Raw genomic sequence first — 21,486 nt, forward strand, 5'->3', positions numbered from 1 at the left:
GCTTTTCAAAGGTGACATAGCGCCCAGAAACCAAACCAGCAAAATATGCACTACAATAGCCAAACGGCGCTCCTTCCCTTCTGAACCCTACTTTGTGCCCAAACAGAAGTTTATGATCACATATAGGGTATTGCCGTACCATAGAAATTGCTTCACAAATGTTTGCGTGCTTTTCTCCTTTTATTTGTTGAGAAAGTGAAACATTTTGAGCTAAAGCCATGTCATATTGGAAAAAATATATATTTTTATTTTCACTGCCGAATTTTAATAAAATCTATGAAACACCTGTGTGGTCAAAATGATCACTACACCCCTAGATAAATTCGTTGTGGGGTGGAGTTTCCAAAATAGGGTCTTTTTTGGGGTGTTTCCTTTGTTTAGGTATCACAATACCTCTTCAAAGGTCCTCCTAGGCTTCCTGTCAGTGTGACTGTCACGTGACAATGACAGTTAGAATACATTACACTACATAGGTAGTGTAATTTACTCTAGCAGCTGTCAAAGCTGCAAGTCTAAATGTCCCCTAGTGGAACAAAAAGGGGGCGTGGCTTTGACATGGCGGTGTGAGGACGCATTTTCTTGAAGCTCCGGACTTGACACACAGAAAATCGCCCAAAAGGGCTCATTTACCCGGTGCTTGTGAACGATGATGAAGGGGAGGCATCGCAAGAGCCTCTCGGTCACTCCTGGCACCTCGTCCATCTGCAGGTTCCTTCACTCCAGGCAGGACGGATCATCTCCGCGGTTCTCCTCCATTCCACCCTCAGACTGCAGTCGGACCCTGCCAGCACGTGGGCACTCGCCGACTTCCTGCTCCTCCGGGCCGGCGAGTGTCGACTGCCGTTTCCAGGTCCACACCCCCATCATGGCGACTCCGGAGGTAGGTCAGGGCTCAGATGCCATGCCTGGGTCGGCTCCTCCAGCTCTGGTTGATTACTTTCCCCCCCTCCAGCCCCAGTCAGTGCCAAGACAGGACGCTGACCGCATGGCCTTCCAAGGCAGGGCGGTTCCGGCGCTATTTTCTTTTGCCACCCCGTGGCAATCTCCCTCAGTGGACTGGATGCTGCTCAGTCAGGGGACGCCAGCCATTTTCAGGGGGCCGCTCACTCCATCAGCGGTTTCTTCTCCGGGTCCTTCCCCCACTATGGAATGGACCCCGGCGGAATTGTGTGAAATGGTGCGGGTGTTGCCCACCAAATCTTATCTGGATTTACACCTTTCTCCCGGCTGGAAGGGAAGCATGATAAGGCCATTGGTGCTGTCTCACAGGAGGTACGTTCATTGGCCGCACGCGTGGAGACATTGGAGCGCCATAACTCTGTTTACTCCATGCACATCTCGGTACTTTCTCAGACCTTGGACACTCAATCTACCCAAATGCGAGACTTTTCCTTACACTTGGATGGTGTAGAAAACAGGGGGAGACAGAACAATTTGAAACTGAGAGGCATATCGGAATCATTGCCTCTGGAAGGCCTATATGATGCGGTGACACATATCTTTAACAAGCTCCTGGATAGACCACGTGATATGGCCATTGAGATGGACAGGGTGCATAGACTGGCGGGCCCCCGGGCCAGAGATGTTGCACGGAGAGCCTGGGAGAAGGGGGCCAATCTAATAATAGTCTAATAATACCGGCCCGCGGCCGCCCTGTACCCGACCATCACTTCAGATGGTCAGGTACTGAATCGTACTCATCATTTCCCGATACACCTGGTGGCGGTGGGTACAGGGACGCTGTCAATCATAGTCAACTACCCTATTGATTTTCCGATCCAAAAAAGCAACAGGAATCTGCATAACCAGAATATAGAGCAGATCACACATGAAGTATATGTGTAGCTCTATAGGTTGATTCCAGGGTGTTAGACCCAAACAGCATCATAATTCAATATGAGACCAAAAGAGAAAATAGATGCTGAGAGACAAGGAAGTAATGAAAATACAAAAATACTTTATTGACATATAATAACACATATAAAAAGAATCCATAAACCCACAGTAAAAACACGGATCCTTGACTGAAGCATTAACCAAACCATATATCTGTATATGAACGGTGAATGAGATACATGTACGTCCCTTGATAAATATGACAAATGTGTGTGAACATCTATGAAAGTAAAGTCTATTTAAGTAAATAGATCAACTATATGCATATGTGAATGCAAAGTACTGCAGACTAGATAGAATCACATCCAATAGTCAACAAGATAATTTTAACAATGCTAAAGTTTGTAGTCATGATACAATGATCGTAACAACACACAAGGCGTTATGAATACAATGGGATCAAACATGCAAGAAAATCCAGTAATAAGGTAAGTGAAATTGCACAAAATAGATAAAGTCTCACATACCCATGGTAAATAAGCAGAGTGAATGCAGCCAAGGTCCACCCCAACGCGCGTTTCGGCGCTAATGCCTTCGTCTGGGGGTGGTGACCACTTTACTTTACTTTACTTTAGTGAATTGCTATTTGTAAACTTGACTATAACGGATTCACATGCGGTAGGTTTTGTTGCAGAAGTTTAGTGTGAATCCACGGTAAAGATTGGCTTCACGATCAAGGTTTGCAAGGTGAAATGTTAATTTAAGTAAATTCCATAGCAAATTGTGTACAGCCAAATCTGGGCATTGAAGTGAAAGTGCTACTGTCTTTTTTTGAGCCAGCAGCATTCAGATTTGAGAAGTGTAGATTTTTTTTTTTTATTTGATAAATATTCAGTTTAAATAGTTTCGAATTTTTTCATATATTTGAGATTACATCAACTGTATAAGGTGCTTCAAGTACCTTTTTGCTGTTGCGTATAAGAAAGCCCTTCTCTCATTGTATAGATCCATCAGGTGAATGTAACCCTGATCTCCGGCTTCGTGGTCACCAAAAGGAAGGATATGGATTGTCCTGGAATCCTAATCTTAGTGGAAACCTACTTAGTGCATCTGATGACCATGTAAGTCATTTTCGTTTGTTTTGTTTTCCTTGTTTTAAAATCGTAATGCTTTATACTGAGCCCCCACTAAAATATTGTAAGGTGTTCACAAGCAGGGCAGTCTAGCTTTACTTTATTATAGCAGATTTTTTTTCTAGAATTGCTTTTAGATTCTTTTGTTTTATAGGTACATTTATGTCACTGCAGAATTAATTGACCTGATTAATACATGTTTTTTTTAACCTTGCAGACAATTTGCTTGTGGGATATCAGTGCAGTGCCCAAAGAGGGCAAGGTGGTTGATGCCAAGACCATTTTTACAGGACATACTGCCGTGGTGGAAGATGTTTCCTGGCACTTACTACATGAATCCCTATTTGGATCTGTAGCCGATGACCAGAAACTCATGATGTACGTGTTGTACTCGTCTGGTAAAATGTGTGACTTGAATGAGTGTATAAATGTCATTAAGAAAAAAAATCCATATTCTCTCCATCTTGCTCCTTCCTGTGTTCTGTATTTTATTTGGATATTTATTTTTTTGGAGACGGTGTGCAGAGGAGATTTAAACCTTTAAAAAGTCTACATTGTGCTGTTCAGTGGGGAATTTGCTATTTTTCCCTAACATGTTACAAAGTTTTCTATACACTCCTCAACGTTGAAATTGCAACACCAAGAAGGGCAAGCTATAAGGTTGTGCAAATCAAGGAAGCAGCAGGTGTCGCTAAGATCTGCAAGTGATCACATTTTCAAGCACCGAGCTCCAATCTGTGGCATGTGGGATGAGCATAAAAGCCAGACTGAAAGCAAAGTTTTTTTTAACCACATGATACCTCAAAAATCAGATCAAGTGGTGTGGGATGATTGTGCGATGCCTCCTCTTCGTCGTTGTAAGAGTTATCGTCACTTGTCGCAAACTGACAGGGACAGAATCTTTGAACTGAGAGGCCTTGGTTTATTACTATCGCTACGAGCCTAGGCAGAGATGTCAGCACTGCTCAACATTGTGTGTCCCGTAGGCTGGGGGAACAACGAACTGGAATGACAGCAAGACTTGCGTGGAGACAAACCCCTGCACGGATGGATAGTCCGATTGGAAGAATGGCGCGTAGTGATCCATTCTGTACTGCAAGTGTTATTGAACGTCACATCCGAAGCCTAGGGCGGCAACCAGTGTCGACACAAATATCAGAAGGCGTTTGCATGACATTGGGCTACGAGCCAGACGTCCAGCTACAGGTGTTCCATTGACCACACGCAAACACTCTCAAAGGCTATCAAGACCAGTTAATGTACCCAAAAATTATGTAATTAAAAACTATTTTGTCATGCAAACAAGCCCTCACACAGTTATGTTGACTGTAAAACACAAGCAGCTTTTTGCCATCCAAGTGCATGGGACTGAGCTGCAGTACCAGCCACAGCCACTATCTGTGCCTGGTGAGCAATGAAGAGGACGAAGCACCACGGCCACTTCAGTCAGCTGATCGTGGGGGATTTTAATCCGCCCCTTACCGATCTGATTACCTATCCTAAGGATAAGTCATCAAAATCCTAGGAAAACCCCCTTTTAAGCAAATTTCTGCCCCGTTTTACATGTGAGTCTAGCCACTGATGTGGATTTCAGGCTAATGCATTTGCTTTTAGTCACAAGATCAGTAGCGATCACTGGTTTATGAGGCTTTGTTTATAATGAGTCAGGAATGAAGTGGCGGTAATTGTCAAACAGTGGAGAATGGTTTGGTGAACAAGGTAAGGTAAAATGTGGCCGCAGGGCTGCCCCGACCGATGTTCTAATGACCCAAAGTAACTGCGTCATAGGGATCTAAGGCTGGTTTCAGACTACTATAATGTAGTTGTATGTTAACATTTGTATTCCGACCTAGAGATGGAGAAGCTAGATATCTGTTTTATGGTTACCGACCAGGTCCCAAGGTTTATGGAATTTGAAATCTTCATTGTGTTTATCCTTTTGCCTCACTGTTCCTGTTCTCTCTGTTGTAGATGGGACACTCGATCAAACAACACATCAAAACCAAGTCATTCTGTGGACGCTCACACAGCTGAGGTCAACTGCTTGTCATTTAACCCCTATAGTGAGTTCATCTTAGCTACTGGGTCTGCAGACAAGGTAATACAATCATTCTCTTAGGCCTTTCTCAAACATTTACATTTTGGTGCAGTTTTTGCTGGAGTGGATGCTAAACAGAAGAAACGTATAAAGGAAAAACTTTCCATTTTTTTTTAGTCAAGTTTTGTTTTTAGCTGAATATAAAGCCCATAAAGACTACAATGTGAGCACCACTTTAGGGCTTGTCCACACGTAACGGAATTGCTACGTATTTTCCATCTGGAAATGCGGGTGGAAAATACGCAGCAAAGTGGTTGTGAATGCTCAAATGTCATCCACACGCTGCATAAAATTTCAGTCTTGAAATTCACCTGCGCTGCATATTCTTCTTTCCGCAGCATGTCCATTGCTGCTGTGGAAAGTGGACTGAATTGCTGCGTTTTTCAGAGGAGATATCAACATTACACAGGCTTGAAAAAAAAAACGTAGCAATATAAATGCATGAAAGGGTGTGGTTTTTCCGCAGCAGGTTGTCTGCTGGTTTTCACGGAGATGCTTCAGAACTTTTCTGAAGCAATTTCGTTACGTGTACAAGCCCTTAGGCTCCATTCACACAAGCATATCCGATTGGCATGCATTATTCACGCACTCGCAAATTGAATTGATGTGCAAATCACGCATTGCACACGGATGTGCATGCGTAACGCACCAATATAGGACATGCAGTGAGTTTCACTCAACGGACTCTCGCTGCATGAAAACCCCTGCATGTGTGAACGGCCCCATTGAAACCAATGGATCCGTGTGCTGCACGTGATTTCCATGCGCAGCACACGGACGTTATTCACGTTCGTCTGAATGAGCCCTTAGGCTTTATTCAGACGAATTGGAAATACGTGCGTGCAACGCGCATGATTTGCACGCGCGTTGCACGGACCTATATGTGTCTATGGGGCCGTGCAGACATGTCCGTGATTTTTGCTCAGCGTGAGTCCGCTGAAAAAAAGTCACGACATGTCCGTTCTTTGGGCGTTTTGCACGCATCACGCACCCATTGAAGTCAACGGGTGCGTGAAAACCACGCATGCCGCACGGAAGCACTTCCGTGCGAACTGCGTGATTCGCGCAAGAGCTGTCAAAAGGATGAATGTAAACAGAAAAGCACGTGGTGCTTTTCTGTTTACAAACATCCAAACGGAGTGTCTTTTAGATGAGCGAACCCGGACAACCGAACCAAACTTCACCGGGTTCGGCCGAACTCGTTTTGGCCGAACCCGGCAAAAAAATTTCCGGTACGCGACGTCAGGAGATAGTCACTGTTCAGGGTGCTGAAAGAGTTCAACTGTTTCAGCACCCTGGACAGTGACTTCCGATCCCAATATACATGAACGTGTAAAAAAAAAAGAAGTTCCTACTTACCGAGAACTCCCGGCTTCTTCCTCCAGTCTGACCTCCCGGGATGACAATTCAGTCCAAGTGACAGCTGCAGCCAATGACAGGCCAAGCACAGGCTGCAGCGGTCACATGGACTGCGGCGTCATCCAGGGAGGTGGGGCCAGATGTCAAGAGAGGCGCGTCACCAAGGACGCGTCACCAAGGCAACGGCCGGGAAGTTCTCAGTAAGTACGAACCTCTTTTTTTTTTTAACAGGTTTCTCGATATTGTGATCGGAATTCACTGTCGAGGGTGCTGAAAGAGTTACTGCCGATCAGTTAACTCTTTCAGCACCCTGGACAGTGACTGACGTCGCCTAGAATCATCTCTATGATGGCGGCTGCGCGAAAATCACGCAGCCGCGCATCATACACGGATGATACACGGAGCTGGCAAGTGATTTTTGCGCGTGCAAAAACGCCACGTTCGTGTGAATCCAGCCTTAGAGGGAGTTTTAATCACTGAATTTGCAGTGCTCCATAGATTATGCTTTTCTAGAACAGAGTTAACAGAAAACAATGTATTTGAACAATGTTTCTGGTTAAGCATGTATAGATATTTACATACAAATGGCGCAGGAAATTGCACACCGCATAGTTTTTGTCAATCTAAAATGTATGTAATGCGTTAATCTGCAATATTTCAGTTGACTAATTTTTATAGTTTTGGTATTGCTTAGTGTGTTTTTTTGTAACAACTTTTGGAGTGAATTGATTTGCTACCTATTAACACATTTTTTCTCTATCAATAGACTGTTGCATTGTGGGATTTGCGTAATCTGAAACTGAAGTTACATTCTTTTGAGTCCCATAAAGATTAAATTTTCCAGGTATAGATCAGTAATTCTTAGTGAATTCTGTTTAAACTGGCATCAGCAAGATGTGATGGATGCCAAATTCTAGTATATACGGGATAACTTTATTGCATCGTCTTAATTTACCTGCAGGTACAGTGGTCCCCACACAATGAAACTATATTGGCATCTAGTGGTACTGATCGGAGGTTGAATGTCTGGGATTTAAGGTACGACGCAGTGCTTCAACACCTGTTTACTGACCGTCATTAGTTTAGAATGTTTTCATGCGACTTGTATACAGGGAATATTGAATTGTAGGTTTTGTAATGAATTTAAACTAATAGATTAGGGATTTGCACAATTGATGTCTATTTTACATGCTGATGCGTTTCGATAGGAGTGTGGATGTGTGGAATTAAAATTTTGCATTGTTGCCCTGCATGTGTCAAGACTTTCTAGATATCTGTAGCCTGTGACTAGGTCGACAACATACACACTGTTGTACTGATATGGAAGGGGATTTTAATTCTTCATGCTTCACTATAGGCGGTATTGCCAACCTTTTCTTTAAAGGGATCAATTTGATTGATAGGTCTCTTTCAAGGTTACTGTATACTGCCAAAGAAGAGTTCTATGTACATATAATAGTGTAGGGTTTTGTTTTTTTGTGTAGTGCCAGAATTTGATCAGTGACATTTGCAGACTGATTTTTGCTCAGAACACCGTTCTCTTAAATGACCGCCGGTTCAAGGTTAAATAGCTCTGAAAACTTTGGTGCCGCAGCCAATTTTATTATTTTCTTGCCTTCTCCAAGCCCCCCCGCCTCGCTTTCCAAAGTCCATACGTTTTTCTATAGATGTCGCTATGAGGACTTTTTATTTATTTTTTTTCTCTTCTGTTTGCATGAGTAGTTGTCGTTTTTGATGTCACTATTTAATGTACTACGGGGGAAAAAAAGTACTTTGGGTTGAAATGGGGGGAAAAAAACCTCCCACCAGTTTTCTGGGTTTAGTTTTTACAACATTCAATGTGCTGTAAAAAATACATTTCTATTTTTTTGTATATTAAAAACCACTTGAATTTTGTGTCACTAGGGGATTTGAACAAACGATTCTTTGGTCGCTGGTATATTACACTCCAGTACTTGTATATTGCAGTGTATTTTACGGTTACCCGGCCCTCCTTTTAAGCTCCGGCAGGGCTTAATAGGAACAGACAGCACATCTGGGGGCCTTTATTAGGCCCCCAGGCTGCCATGACAACCATCGGAACCCCACATCACAGCCAATAGGCTATCAGAGGGGTCTGTTCCACTCTTTCTAACGGCACAGACGCTGCGATCACTTGACTGTTGCGGTTGGGTGTTGGCTGCTACATACAGTTCACACAGAGTATGGAGTGGGCTTTGCCATTGAGCCTCCTCAATACTACCCCAAACACACCCCCTATCACATGTCGTCAAGGGGTTAATATTTTTTTTTATTTTCTAGTAAAATTGGAGAAGAACAGTCTCCAGAGGATGCTGAAGACGGCCCCCCTGAGTTGCTGGTAAGTAGCTATGTCGATATTTGATATCCGTAAGCCTGATATGTGTTAAAGGGGTTTTCCCACGAGAGGCATATCCTGTGGATGTGTCATAAATGTCAGATGCGGGTCCCACCTATCTCCAGAACGGGGCCTCCTAAACCCCGTTCAGCCGCTGTGTTTTGCGGCTGGATGATGTGTTTTCCGACCATGAAAAAGTTATATGGTCGTGAGTTACGCCGTTTACGTAACTCGCTGAGCTACGCTGTTTCCGTAACTCCAATAGTAGTGAATGGCAGTTACAGAAGTAGCATGCAAGCTACGTTGTTTCCGTAACTACCATTAAGCTCTATGAGGCTTGCGTAAACAGCGTAGCTCCGAGTTATGCTGTTTACGTAACTCATGACCATATAACTTTTTTTCATGGTCGGAAAGCACCTCAATCAGCCGCAACACACAGCGGCTGAATGGGGTTTAGGGGGCCCTGTTCTGGAAATAGGTGCGGGTCCCAAAGCTGGGGACCTGCATCTATCTGACATTTATGACATCCTGCGGATGTGTCATAAATGTCTCTCGTGGGAAATCTCCTTTTAAGTCTTTTTTTTATTTTATTTTTTCCATTCATTCATTTTCTTTGTTTTCCTCAGTTTATTCATGGAGGTCACACTGCAAAGATTTCAGACTTTTCATGGAATCCTAATGAGCCTTGGGTTATATGTTCAGTATCTGAAGACAATATTATGCAAGTTTGGCAAATGGTGAGTTTTGATAAAGTAGCAAATTGTTTTTAATATTATACACCACTAAATTTGCATGTAGTAAAGTAGTTTTTCTGTTTGTTCTTTTTAATTTTTATACTTTAGATATTTGCATGTGTTTAGCTTCCGTAAGCCTCAGCATTTAGCTAGGGTCCTTGGGGATGTCACAGCAGGCCATACACTTCCCCCTGCAGCAGGCTCTGCAGTTTAAACGTATCATTTAGATGCTGGTCATACGCTCTGGCTCATAGAGGGTGGCAAGCGGGGGACATGCTGGCGTCATATGCCCTAATAAGGCATGTTAAGAGGGGTTCCCCTTGAGGGAATAAAATAATGGTATTGAGGCATTCTCCTAATCCTTAGATTATATTGTAAAATTGTCGGATGATAGTGGTCACTCCTAATTCCTCTATTACCCTGAAAATTTAGCTTGGTCAAATGTGAATGTTTATGAAATTGGGAAAGGCATACGTTTCTAGCAGACTGCTGGATCTGATCGTGTTTTAACCTGCCCAAATCTTTTGTTAACCGTGACTGCAGATTTTTTGACAGACATTAGATTGTTGGCGGATCAACTCAAAATTGGTGCCATCCACTGGCAAAAATCAAATGTCTTTGACATCTGACATTCGCTTTAGAACCAAAGATTGAGTTGGAAACCCATCTAGCTACGGAGAACAAAAACTTGAAATTGTTGTATTATTCCTCTGTTATTCCTCGTACAAATGTATGAAAAAAAATTGACAACTGGGTGTAAACTATGTAGGGACACCCCTTTGACAAGGGGACTGATAATCCCAGTTGTCAATTTATTCATACATTTCTAGGAGGAATAACAGAAGAAAGGTACAACCCAGAGTTTTAAGAAAAAGATGCTCCAGAATTATAGGGAATACAAGTGATTATGGATGTCACGATACCAGAATTTGGACTTCGATACCGATACTTTGTGTAGTATTGCGATTTCTATAGCAAAACGATACTTTGCCACCAGTAATAAAAAAAATTAAAAAAAAGTTCTTTCATTTTCTGATGTGAGGCACGAGGTGTGATGATGAATTTAACCTCCATGTGCCTTACGTTAATAGTAATTAACCCCATCATGTTTCTCCGTCATAATGGGTTAATGTGTAAGTTACATGATGGGGTTAATTACTATTAATGTGAGGCACATGGAGGTTAAATTCATTATCCCACCACGCGCCTCACAATAAGTAAAAAAAAAAGTTTTTATTTTATTTACGGCTTACACATCCTAAAAGACGCAAAAAAATAGTTGTGCAGGTTATTACGGCCGCGCCAATTCCGAATGTATATTTTATGTATTGGGACTTATTTTAATGTTTATTTAAAAAAAAAAAAAGTGTATTTTTATTTTATTTAATATTACTTAGTTTTTACTTTAATTTTTAAACTAATGTACTGGCATATATCTATATTACAGTACATTAGCCTGTGTACGGATAGTACACAGGCAGTTGTTAGGATATACCTAAGTATGCCCTAACAGGAAATATGGTAACACAGCCCTGGGGTTCTTTATTGGACCCTTGGCTGTCTGCCCATATATGGTATGTCCCTCGATCGCGTCACAGGAATTACCTGTGATGCGATCCAAAGGGGCATCCCCCTTTCTCATTTACCTCTCAATGCTGCAGTCAGCTATGATCGCAGCATTCAGGAGAATAGCGGCAGAGATGAGGTTTCCCTGATCTCCGCCGTTATAGAGCAGGGCTGCGGTTGTGTGATACAGTCATTGCCCCGCTCCTGACTGTGCGCGGTCTGTCAGCATGAGGTGATGCGGCCGGCGCTGCACCAATGAGCGGCGACGCAGGCATTGAGGACAGAACATGGGGGTGTTTTGCAGCGCGCCTGCCATGTTCTGTCGTCGTCCGTGCCGCCGCTCATTAGTGCATCGCATGATCTTGACTGTGCGCACTTGTCATTACTCGGGAGCGGGGCAATGGCTGTATTACACAGCCGCAGCCCCGCTCTCATACATTCATGTATTACTATACTAAGCTGTGCGCCCGCACAGCTAAGTATCGACATACATGAAATAATGGTATCGGACCGTTTGGGGATGCACCGTATCGAAACCGTACCGAAGTTTCGATGCATCGTGCATCCCTACAAGTGATTACTAAAACAGACATGTCAGGAGAGGTAACGTGCGTGCGTGCGTGTGTGTATGTGTAAAATATCTGCAATAAAACGGAATTACCTTAAACAGTTGGTAAGCGCTTTGGTTTGTTTCCACAGGCAGAGAATATCTACAATGATGAAGACACAGAGGGTGGTGTAGATCCAGAGGGACAGGGCTCCTAGTTGTAATTCTAATATATATATACTTTGGTTTTTTTATTTCCCTGCTGCGATCTAGTGGCATCTCACTCCCAGATGTCTCTTTATCCAGCACTTGGATATTGACCTTCCTGTTCTGCAAGCAATCGCTCCTCTCATTCATTCCAACTTGCTTTTATTCATCTTAGTCAGAAAAATCCTTTCAGTTTTATATATAAATATTTTATACAAAAATGCCATATTTAACTGGTCAGTGCAAAGACGGTTTTGTTTATTTTTGTTTTTAACATAGCAAGGAGAGGAGTAAGACTTGTCAGATACTGTGCCTTCAGGTGCCTCTCCTATGACTGGACAGACAAGACAGGCAAACATTGCTCATATTTTTCCACTGGAAAAGTGAACTTCTCTCCTGTTACTATCTAGGACCAGCTCCTTAAGTCATCCCCCTGTATATGAATTTTTTGATTGAAGTATATATTGTACTTTAGACTTGTCATCCACTATTTAGTTGTGTTTAATTTTATGGGGGCACAATAATATCCTTTATATTTGTGTGGATTTTCCTGTCTGTACCGTATGTCTCCTTTGTACAAGCAGCTCATGTGAAATAGATTTAAATTGTTTTTCTACACGATTTTCTTTTGTGTAGGTGTGTGAATGGGTGTCACGGACACTGGGTTTGTGGACCCACTAGGCCGCTCCGCCGTAGCGGGGAGGCAGCTGACCAGGCCACAGTCTATGTGAAAGTAAGATGGCAGACAGTAATGCTTAGGTGAAAAGTGAAAAAATGTTTTACCAAAAGTTTTGCTCACCTCATAACCAACATGCTTGATTGCGTTTTTCCAATGCGTTTTTATGAAGCTTGATTGATACCAATGTATGAATGAAAAATCCAAAAGCTGTAGGTGCTCGTAGATCCTCCTGAGCTTGATCCTGTGTCGACTGCAGGCTAATTAAACAAAAATGGTGTGTAGAAAAGGGAGATCCAGCACTCCAATGTATAAAATTTCCAATTTATTTTTTCTTTTTTTTTTAGGTCATTTTAAAAACAAGGATAAAACAAAAATCCCGGGACCACGCTTACGCGTTTCAGACCACTGGGGTCCTTAATCATAGCTTAAGCTATGTTTTTAAAATGACCTAATAAAAATTGGAAATTTTATACATTGGAGTGCTGGATCTGCCTTTTCTACACACCATTTTTGTTTCATTAGCCAGTAATGCTTAGGTACCTGAAATAGTCCGGGCGGTGGCTGTGGCTTCAGCACGGATGGAGGCAGGTACGGAAAGTGGCGCCAGACGTGGCGGGCAGTATCCGATGAGCAGATGGCACTTGACGTGGCAGAAGACACTTGACGTGGCAGTTGGCACTTGACGTGGCAGATAGCACTTTGCGTGGCAGATGGCACTTGGCGTGGCAGATAACACTTGACGTGGCAGATGGCACTTGACGTGGCAGATGGCACTTGGCGTGGCAGATGACACTTGACGTGGCAGACGACACTTGAACACGGGTAGGCACGGAAACAATGCAGAATACAGGAAGGGTAACAGGGCACGGGTAACAGCTGGAACGGGAGACACTAAGGGACCATTTGCGAGACAGACTGGGAAAGACTAACAACGCTCAGGCAAGGATCAGAAGGGCTGGGGCATTCTTATAGGGCAGGAAATCATCTGGGTTAATGAACATTGTTTTCATGTGCGCGCGCTGGCCCTTTAAGAGCGGGCGCGAGCGTGCGCGCGCACCCTACGGGACCCGGCCGGACGGAGCGGAAGTGAGCGCTGGCATCTCCTAGGAGGGAGACGGAGGCCAGCGCTCACAGATCCATGGCTGCGGGCGTCAGGAGGTGAGTGAACCCGACGGCCCGCGGCCATGGGCGCTACAATGGGTAATGAGTGTCATTTCACCCAAATGTTCACTTGAAGCCATTACAATAAATAGCATTTGTTTTGTAAAAATCACTATTTCACTCAAAAAGAACTGTGATATTGAATTTTTCTTGCCTTCATTTCTTGTCTGAAATTGCAGCTGCAAAGTCAATTTACTAAAACTCTTGAGCGAGACCACACTCTACAAGCGCTGTATAGAAGTGGAAATCTTGGACTTCTGGCACAGCTGCTGCTTCACTCCACATCAAGTTCCATTATATTACAGATTTGGACTGGTCATAGTCTTCAAGTGGTCATTTTTTTGTAACAGGCTTGAAAAGCTTTCCATATAGTTCAAGGCATCCTCTGTAAAAGAAACATTGATTACTAAATCAATTCCAAATGTATACATGAAGCTATATAGTAATCAAAATGCAGTGTAATTTGTTAGGCTGTTGTCCATTGGCCACTAGATGTCACTGCAACGCACCTTCACATTAACAAGAGCATATATTTCTATAGCTATATACACACTATATGGGCAAAAGCATGTGGACATTTGCCCGTCACATCTATGAGCTTTTTGGTCATCCCAATGGAAAACCACACTCTTCTGGGAAGGCTTTCCTCAAGTTTTTGGAGAGTTTGGGAATAGATGCACAATTAGCCAAAAGAGCATTTGTGAGGTCAGACACTAATGTTGGGTGAGGTCTGACTCGCAATCTGCATTCTAGTTTATCCCTGTGTTGTTGGATGGGGCTGACTTCAGGGCTCTGCAGGCCAGTCAACTTCTTCCACACCAAATTTGTCATCCCAATGTCTTTTATGGACCTTGCTTTGTGCACGGGCACAGCCATGCTGGAACAGGAACTGGCCTTCCACAAACTGTTGCCTCAAAGTTAGACGCATAAATGTCCTTGTGTGCTTTAGCATCAATGTTTCCCTTTACTGGTGCCCAGCTCTAGCCCTAAAAAAAAACATGGCACTTTGCGTTCTGGTAGGTAGCAATATGGCACCCGCCAAACAGAATTGGCCATTTAGACTGCTGGATGTTGAATCATAGTTAATCACTCCACAAAACACCATCACTTCAGATTCCAGTGGCGACATGCTTTACGCCACTCCAGCCAACACTTGGCACTGCGCATGGTGAGGTTGAGACTTGTGTGCAGCTGCTGTGACTACTAGTGAAGGTGGGTGTTTTAATATTTCTGTGACTGCTATAGCAAGAGTTGCTGCTGTGACTACAGTCCTGGCCAAAACTTTTGAGACTGACACAATAATTTTGGTTTTCACAAAGTTTGCTGCTTCAACTTTTATAGTGGCAATTTGCATAAAATCTAGATTTAGTTTTTTTTTCCTTTCATTTTCACATCATATACAAAATGATGTCACTACTTTTCATCTACAAAGTTACTTCACATTAAATACATAAAAAAATGCAAGTAATAAATCACCTTTCCCTCCCTGCCCACCCCAACCCCCAAGGGATAAAAAAAAACACAAATTGTAATTTTTTTCAACCAGCGTTCTTCAATATCTGCGGTTACCTCATTATACCAGTTTCCCCATTGCTGAGAATTTTTTAGCGGTCTTCATATTTTTACATTGAATACCCTCCAGATGGATATACCTCAGAACCGCTGCTTTCCATCCCGGGGGCTTATTTGAGATCCATTTTTTTTTTTTCTTTTTTCAATATCCTTTTCCTATCGATATATAAACTGCACCCTAATGATCTTTTTTTGAGCGTTATTTAGATTTATCCCAAGGCTAAATCCAAGTATATCCATAATTGGGCTGCGGTCTATCTAAACATTATAAATTCTATTCTATAACCGTATTCCTGTATCTTCTTGGCTTTGGGCAATTCCATATTAAGTGGATCAGATCTCCCTGCAGGCCCATACATCTTGGACAACTATCAGTTTCCCTATATCCCATCTCTTAATCTGGTCGGTGTATAATGAGCACTATGAATTATGAAGAGTTGAGAGGTCCTTTGGGAGAGGAATACAGATAAAGAAATACGTTTAACCACTGCTTCCTCTCTTTTCCCTACGTCCTCCCATTTATCCACTAGGGTTTCCCAATTCACTGCTTTTTCATTAATCGACTCCCCATAGATTTTTTTTTTTTATCCCTTTTTTTTTTTTTCAAAATCTATTCTTTAACCCCTTAGTGACCAGCCTATTTTAGGCCCTAATGACCAAGCTAATTTTTCCGTTTTTCTATAGTCTCGTTCAAAGAGCTATAACTTTTTTTTTATTTTTCCTTCGACATAGCTGTATGAGGACTTTGTTTTTTGTGGGATTAGTTGTACTTTTTTTATGGCACCGTTTTGGGGTACATGTTTTTTGAACAACATCTGGCGGGGGGGGGATAGAGAAAAAACCCTGAAATTCCGCCATTGTTGTATGCGTTTTAAATTGATGCCGATTACTGCGGCGTAAATAACACTACTTTTATTCTATGGGTCGGTACGATTACAATGATACCACTTATGTATAGGTTTTTTATGTTTTACAACTTCTGCACAATAAAAACAATTTTGAACTAAAATTATTTGTTTTTGCATCGTCTCTTTCTAAGAGCTGTAATTTTTTTTTATTTGTCTCTCAATGTAGTGATTTTTGGGGCTTGTTTTTCGTAGCACGCGACGTAGTTTTGATTGGTACTGTTTTGGGGTACATGGGATTTATTTAACTGGTTCCCGACCGCTGGCTGTGTTTTTACGGCCGGCGGTCAGGGTCCTTAAAACCCGAGCCATAGACTTTTTACAGCTCTGGTTTTAACTTCCTGCCCGAGCGATCGGGCAGCTGAATGTCTGGTCTCCGGCTGTCAGTGACTGCCGGGGAACCTAAGGAGAGGATAGATTCTGCCTTCTCTGATCACTTGTACACAGTGCTCAATGAACGCTGTGTATAGGAATAGAGGCAGCGGCGCTGTCTCTATTCCTCCCGGTGATCATGTGACTGATCACGTGATCGCCGGGTGCTGTTACTGACAGACTGCTGCCAGGTCTTACTAGACCCAGCACAGTCCTATTAGTGACAATCGTCACTATGAGAGGTCTGATTTCACCTGTAACTGGGGCTGCTGTGCAACATCACCCCAGTGGGGCATTTAGTGCAAAATATTTTGGAGTTAGCCTCTAGTATAACTTTCCGAATTTCCTACTCCATAATAACTTAGCAATTTCCCAGGGATATTCTCAGTTATTTAAACGCCAGCCTCTCCACTGAGACATTTGGCCTGCCAGGAAATACATTTGAGTTTTTGGAACAGCTAAACCCCTCCCCTCTCTATTTCTCTGCAGGATGTTTGAACCTATTCTTTCATTGCGGCCTTTCCATATTATATCCCTATAATTTGCATCTATTGTCTTAAATATTTTAGGATTCCGCCATACTGGGCTATTTACCAGGATATACAATACCTGGCGGTGCAGCACAGATTTAACCAATGCAGACCGTCCATGTAAAGAGTGGGAGTTTTGACCAGATTTTGACCTCCATCTAAATAGGGGTTTTGTATTCAATTCAAGATAATCATCAATATTTTTAGAGATATTTATCCCCAAATATCTGAACGAGGTGTTACAAAGCGGAAGAGAAATGTCCACACATGAGTTATCCAGAGGCATAATTAAACTTTTCTGCGTTAATCTGAATATTCATGTATTTTTTTTCCATATCTCTGGATAGCGATCTCCCCCTATCCTCCAAGAATAACATTACATCATCTGCATATAACATACATTTTTTTCTCTAACCTGCCATATCTAAAGCCACGTATACCCAAGTCTCCTCTTATTGCTACAGGAAGAGGTTCAATTACGAGGGCAAACAAGAGTGGGGACAGAGGGCACCCCTGACGGATACCTCTACCAAGCAGGAAGTTAGATGTTTTTCCCCCCATTAATTAGAACATGTGCCCATGGTCTAAGATATGTTATTTTTATCCATTGTCTGACTATTGTACCAAAACCCATCCTCCCCAGTACGTCTTGCAAGAGCCCCCACTTAACCGGGTCAAAGGCCCTGGAGGCGTCTAGTAATACCAGCAGATGTTTAGGATCAGGTGGGGTGCCCTGCGTATTCAAACATAAACTACTAATATTTTACGTTGTGCGTCTATTGGGCATAAACCCTGCCTGATCTCTAGTCACCACTTCTATAACTTTTGAAACTGTTATCAAAACCCTTGCCAATATTTTGCCATCCACATTAAGTAGAGAGATTGCTCTATATGAGGTGATTTCCTCTATATGATTTCCTGGTTTTGGGAATATCAGCACTGCTGCTTCATGCATTGAATCAGGGAGGTCCCCAAAAAAAAATTACGGCTTTTGGAATGCGGCGATGCAAAAATAAGTAATTTTCTTCTAAAAGGGTTTTTATTGTGCAAACGTAGGAAAACATATAAAACCTTTACATATTTGATATCCCCGTAATCGTGCCAACCCATAGAATAAAGTTAACATGTTATTTACGCTGCATAGTAAACGGCGTAAATTTTTAACTTGAAAATCAATGCTGGAATAGCTGCTTATTTTCAATTATCTCCTAAAATAAAGTTAATAAAAGTTAATCGATATATTATAAGCATCTAAAAATTGCACAATTACAAAGTACAACTCGTCCCGCAAAACACAAGCCCTTATACGGCTATATCGACGGAATAAAAAAAAAGTTACGACTCTTGGAATCCGACCGTGAAAAAACAAAAAATAATCCTTGGTCATTAACGTGCAAAATGGCCTGGCCTTAAGGGGTTAAATAAATAAGTAAACCACAAAAAATGGCACGTTTACTGTGGTAGTTTTCTAAAGATGGGCTCATTTTCAAGGGTATGTTCCAAATTCACATCAACAATTGACATACTGCAGAATGAAACTCCGTTCAGAATGTGAATTTCTGACCACACTTTCTGTGGGTTTAACCCCTCCCGACATTTGTCGTATGGATACGTCATGGAAACTGGTGCTTCCCGCATTTTGCCATATCCATACGACAAATTGTGGAAAGCGGTGCCACCATCTTCTAGCCGACACCCTGGGGTAATGGCGAGGACCGATGTTTAAATGCAGCTGTCAAAAGCGATCGCTGCATTTAAGTTGTTTGCAGCTCATCGGAACCCCTGCAATAACATTGCAGGGGTTCCGGTGGCTTCAATGGCAACAGGAGGCCTAATACTGGCCTCCCGGTATGCCTAACACGGGAGCCTTACAGGACCCGCCCGTCGGCGAAGCCTGAAAAGCTCCCGTAGCCGACTGCAAGATGTCGCTGGCTCAGGAGCTGAACCGGCGTAATCAGCGGTGGATGTCAGCTCTATGTTACAGCTGACATCCACCTGTGAGCTAGCTCCGATCCCTGCCATTAGCCCCTTAGATACAGCGATCGGAAACGATGGCTGCATCTTAGAGGTTGCTTGCAGATCGCCAGCTATGAAATCAGGGCTGGCGACTGCTGCTATGGCAACAGGAGACCTAACAATGTCCTCCTGCTCTGCCATTACGGAAGCCGAATAGGCCCCGCCGGGAGGTGAAGCCTAATCGGCTTGCTGTTAGTGAATGACTAACAGATCTAATACATTGCACTAAATAGGTAGCGCAATGTATATATATAAAAAAAAAACAATCTGAGAGTTGGACCTTCAAGTCTCCTAGTGGGACTTGAAAGAAAGTGTAAAAATGTTTTAAAACATATAAGAAAAGTTTCAAGTAATAAAATAAAACACAATCGCCCTTTTCACTTATCAAGTCCTTTATTATTGAAAAAAAGAAACAAACCAAACATGTTTGGTATCGCCGTGTCCGTAATGGCCTGAACTATAAAAATATTGTGTTATTTATTCCACACGGTGAACGGCGTAAAAAACTATACCAGAATTTCTGGTTTTTGGTCACTTCGCCCTACAAATATCGGAATAAAAAGTGATCAAAAGTCGCATGTATCCGAAAATGGTACCTATATAAACTATAGCTCGGCTCTCAAAAACAAGCCCTCATACAACTCAGTCAGCAAAAAAATTTAAACGTTATGGTTCTCAAAACTTGGTGACAGGAAAAACAAATTTTTGCAAAAAGTTGTAAAACATAAAAAAGTGCTATAAATTAGGTATCGCCGGAATCGTACTGACCCGCAGAATGAAGTTAAAATGTAGTTTATAACGCATGGTGGACGCTGTATAAAAAACCCCTAAAAAAAACAATGCTGGAATTGCAGTTTTTTGGTCACCTTGCCTCCCACAAAATAGGATAAAAAGTGATCAAAAAGTCGCATGTACCCCAAAATGGTACCAATAATAACTACAGCTCGTCACGCAAAAAAACATCCCTCATACCACTACGTCTATGAAAAAATAAAATTAGTTAAGACTTCCATAAATCAGGAAGTAAAAAATACGCAGTTGTGCAGGCCCGAGGGGAACATTTCTTCTGTTTCAAGAGGTGAATTATCAAGGCCCTAAAATTAGGGAACCAGGAAGGGGAGGGCCTAAACATATCTTCTGGACAACACTTTCCCAGAAAAATTCCTCAAACTGCAAAGGTGCGAAGTGTGGACCAGAAGTGGGGGATAAGGAAGGACATTTATCAGTGCGACACTGGCCTGTGCAGAAGGGATTGTGTCACAGTGTAACACACATCTATGGATTATTTTACTGTTTTTTTTTAACCCAATTATTATACCACATGACTATGCCCCTGATGTACTCTGCCAAGCTTACATATGCCCCCACATTATAAATGGAAACACCAGCAATACTCAAACAAAATTACTACCAAGCATATCCACACTCCAAAAGCCAAATGGTGTTCCCTTCCCTCTGAGCCCTACAGTGTGCCCAAACAGCTGTTTACTTCCATATATATGTCATCGCCATACCCGGGAGAACCCTTTTAACAATTTTTGGGATGTGTGTCTCCAGTGGCATAAGCTGGGCACAACCTATTTGCCACTGAAATTGCATATCTAGGGAAAACTTGACAATTTTACTTTGCACCATCTGCAGCGCAATCATTTATGGAAAAGTCCTGTAGGGTGAAAATGCTCACTACACCCCTTAATAAATGCCTTGAGGGTGTAGCTTCCAACATGGGGTCACTTCTGAGGGCTTTCTTGTATTATTTCACATCAGAGGCTCTGCAATTGTGAACCAATACTTTGTAAATCGCCAAATTAGGCCTCAATTTTACATGGCACTCTTTCACTCCTGAGCCCTATCAAATGTCCAGGCAAAAGATTAGGGCCACATGTAGGGTGTTTCTAAAATCAGGAAACACAGCATAATAATTCGAGAGCTGTCTTGTTATGGCGGCACAAGCTGGGCACCACGTATTGGCATATCTATGGAGAAAATCCCATTTTCACTCTGCAACATCGAGTGCACACTAATTTCTGCAAAACACCTGCGGGGTTAACATGCCCACTACACCCCTAGGTGAATACCTTGAGGGGTGTAGTTTCCAAAATGCTGTCACTTCTGGGGGGTTTCCACTGTTTTGGTCCCACATGGGCTTTGCAAATGTGACATAGCGACCAGAAACCAATCCAGCGAAATCTGCATTCCAAAAGCCAAATGGCGCTCCTTCTCTTCTGAGCCCTACTCTGTGCCCAAAGCAGTTTATGACCACATATGGGGTATTGCCGTACTCGGGAGAAATTGCTTTACAAATGCTGGGGTGCATTTTCTTCCTTATTCCTTGTAAGTATTACAAATTTCTATGTTTTTTCAGAAAATAATTATTTTTCCTTTATTTGTTGAGAAAATGAAAATCGTTGAGCT

At 42.5% G+C, this 21,486-nt stretch overlaps 1 pseudogene; it reads left to right on the top strand.

Moving 5' to 3' along the window:
* Nucleotides 1-865: 865 nt before the first annotated feature.
* On the top strand, nt 866-12,065 carry LOC142732860 (histone-binding protein RBBP4-A-like; annotated as a pseudogene).
* Nucleotides 12,066-21,486: the final 9,421 nt, after the last annotated feature.

The sequence above is a fragment of the Rhinoderma darwinii genome, unplaced genomic scaffold (assembly GCF_050947455.1).
Source record: "Rhinoderma darwinii isolate aRhiDar2 unplaced genomic scaffold, aRhiDar2.hap1 Scaffold_92, whole genome shotgun sequence".
Taxonomy (NCBI): Eukaryota; Metazoa; Chordata; class Amphibia; order Anura; family Rhinodermatidae; genus Rhinoderma; species Rhinoderma darwinii.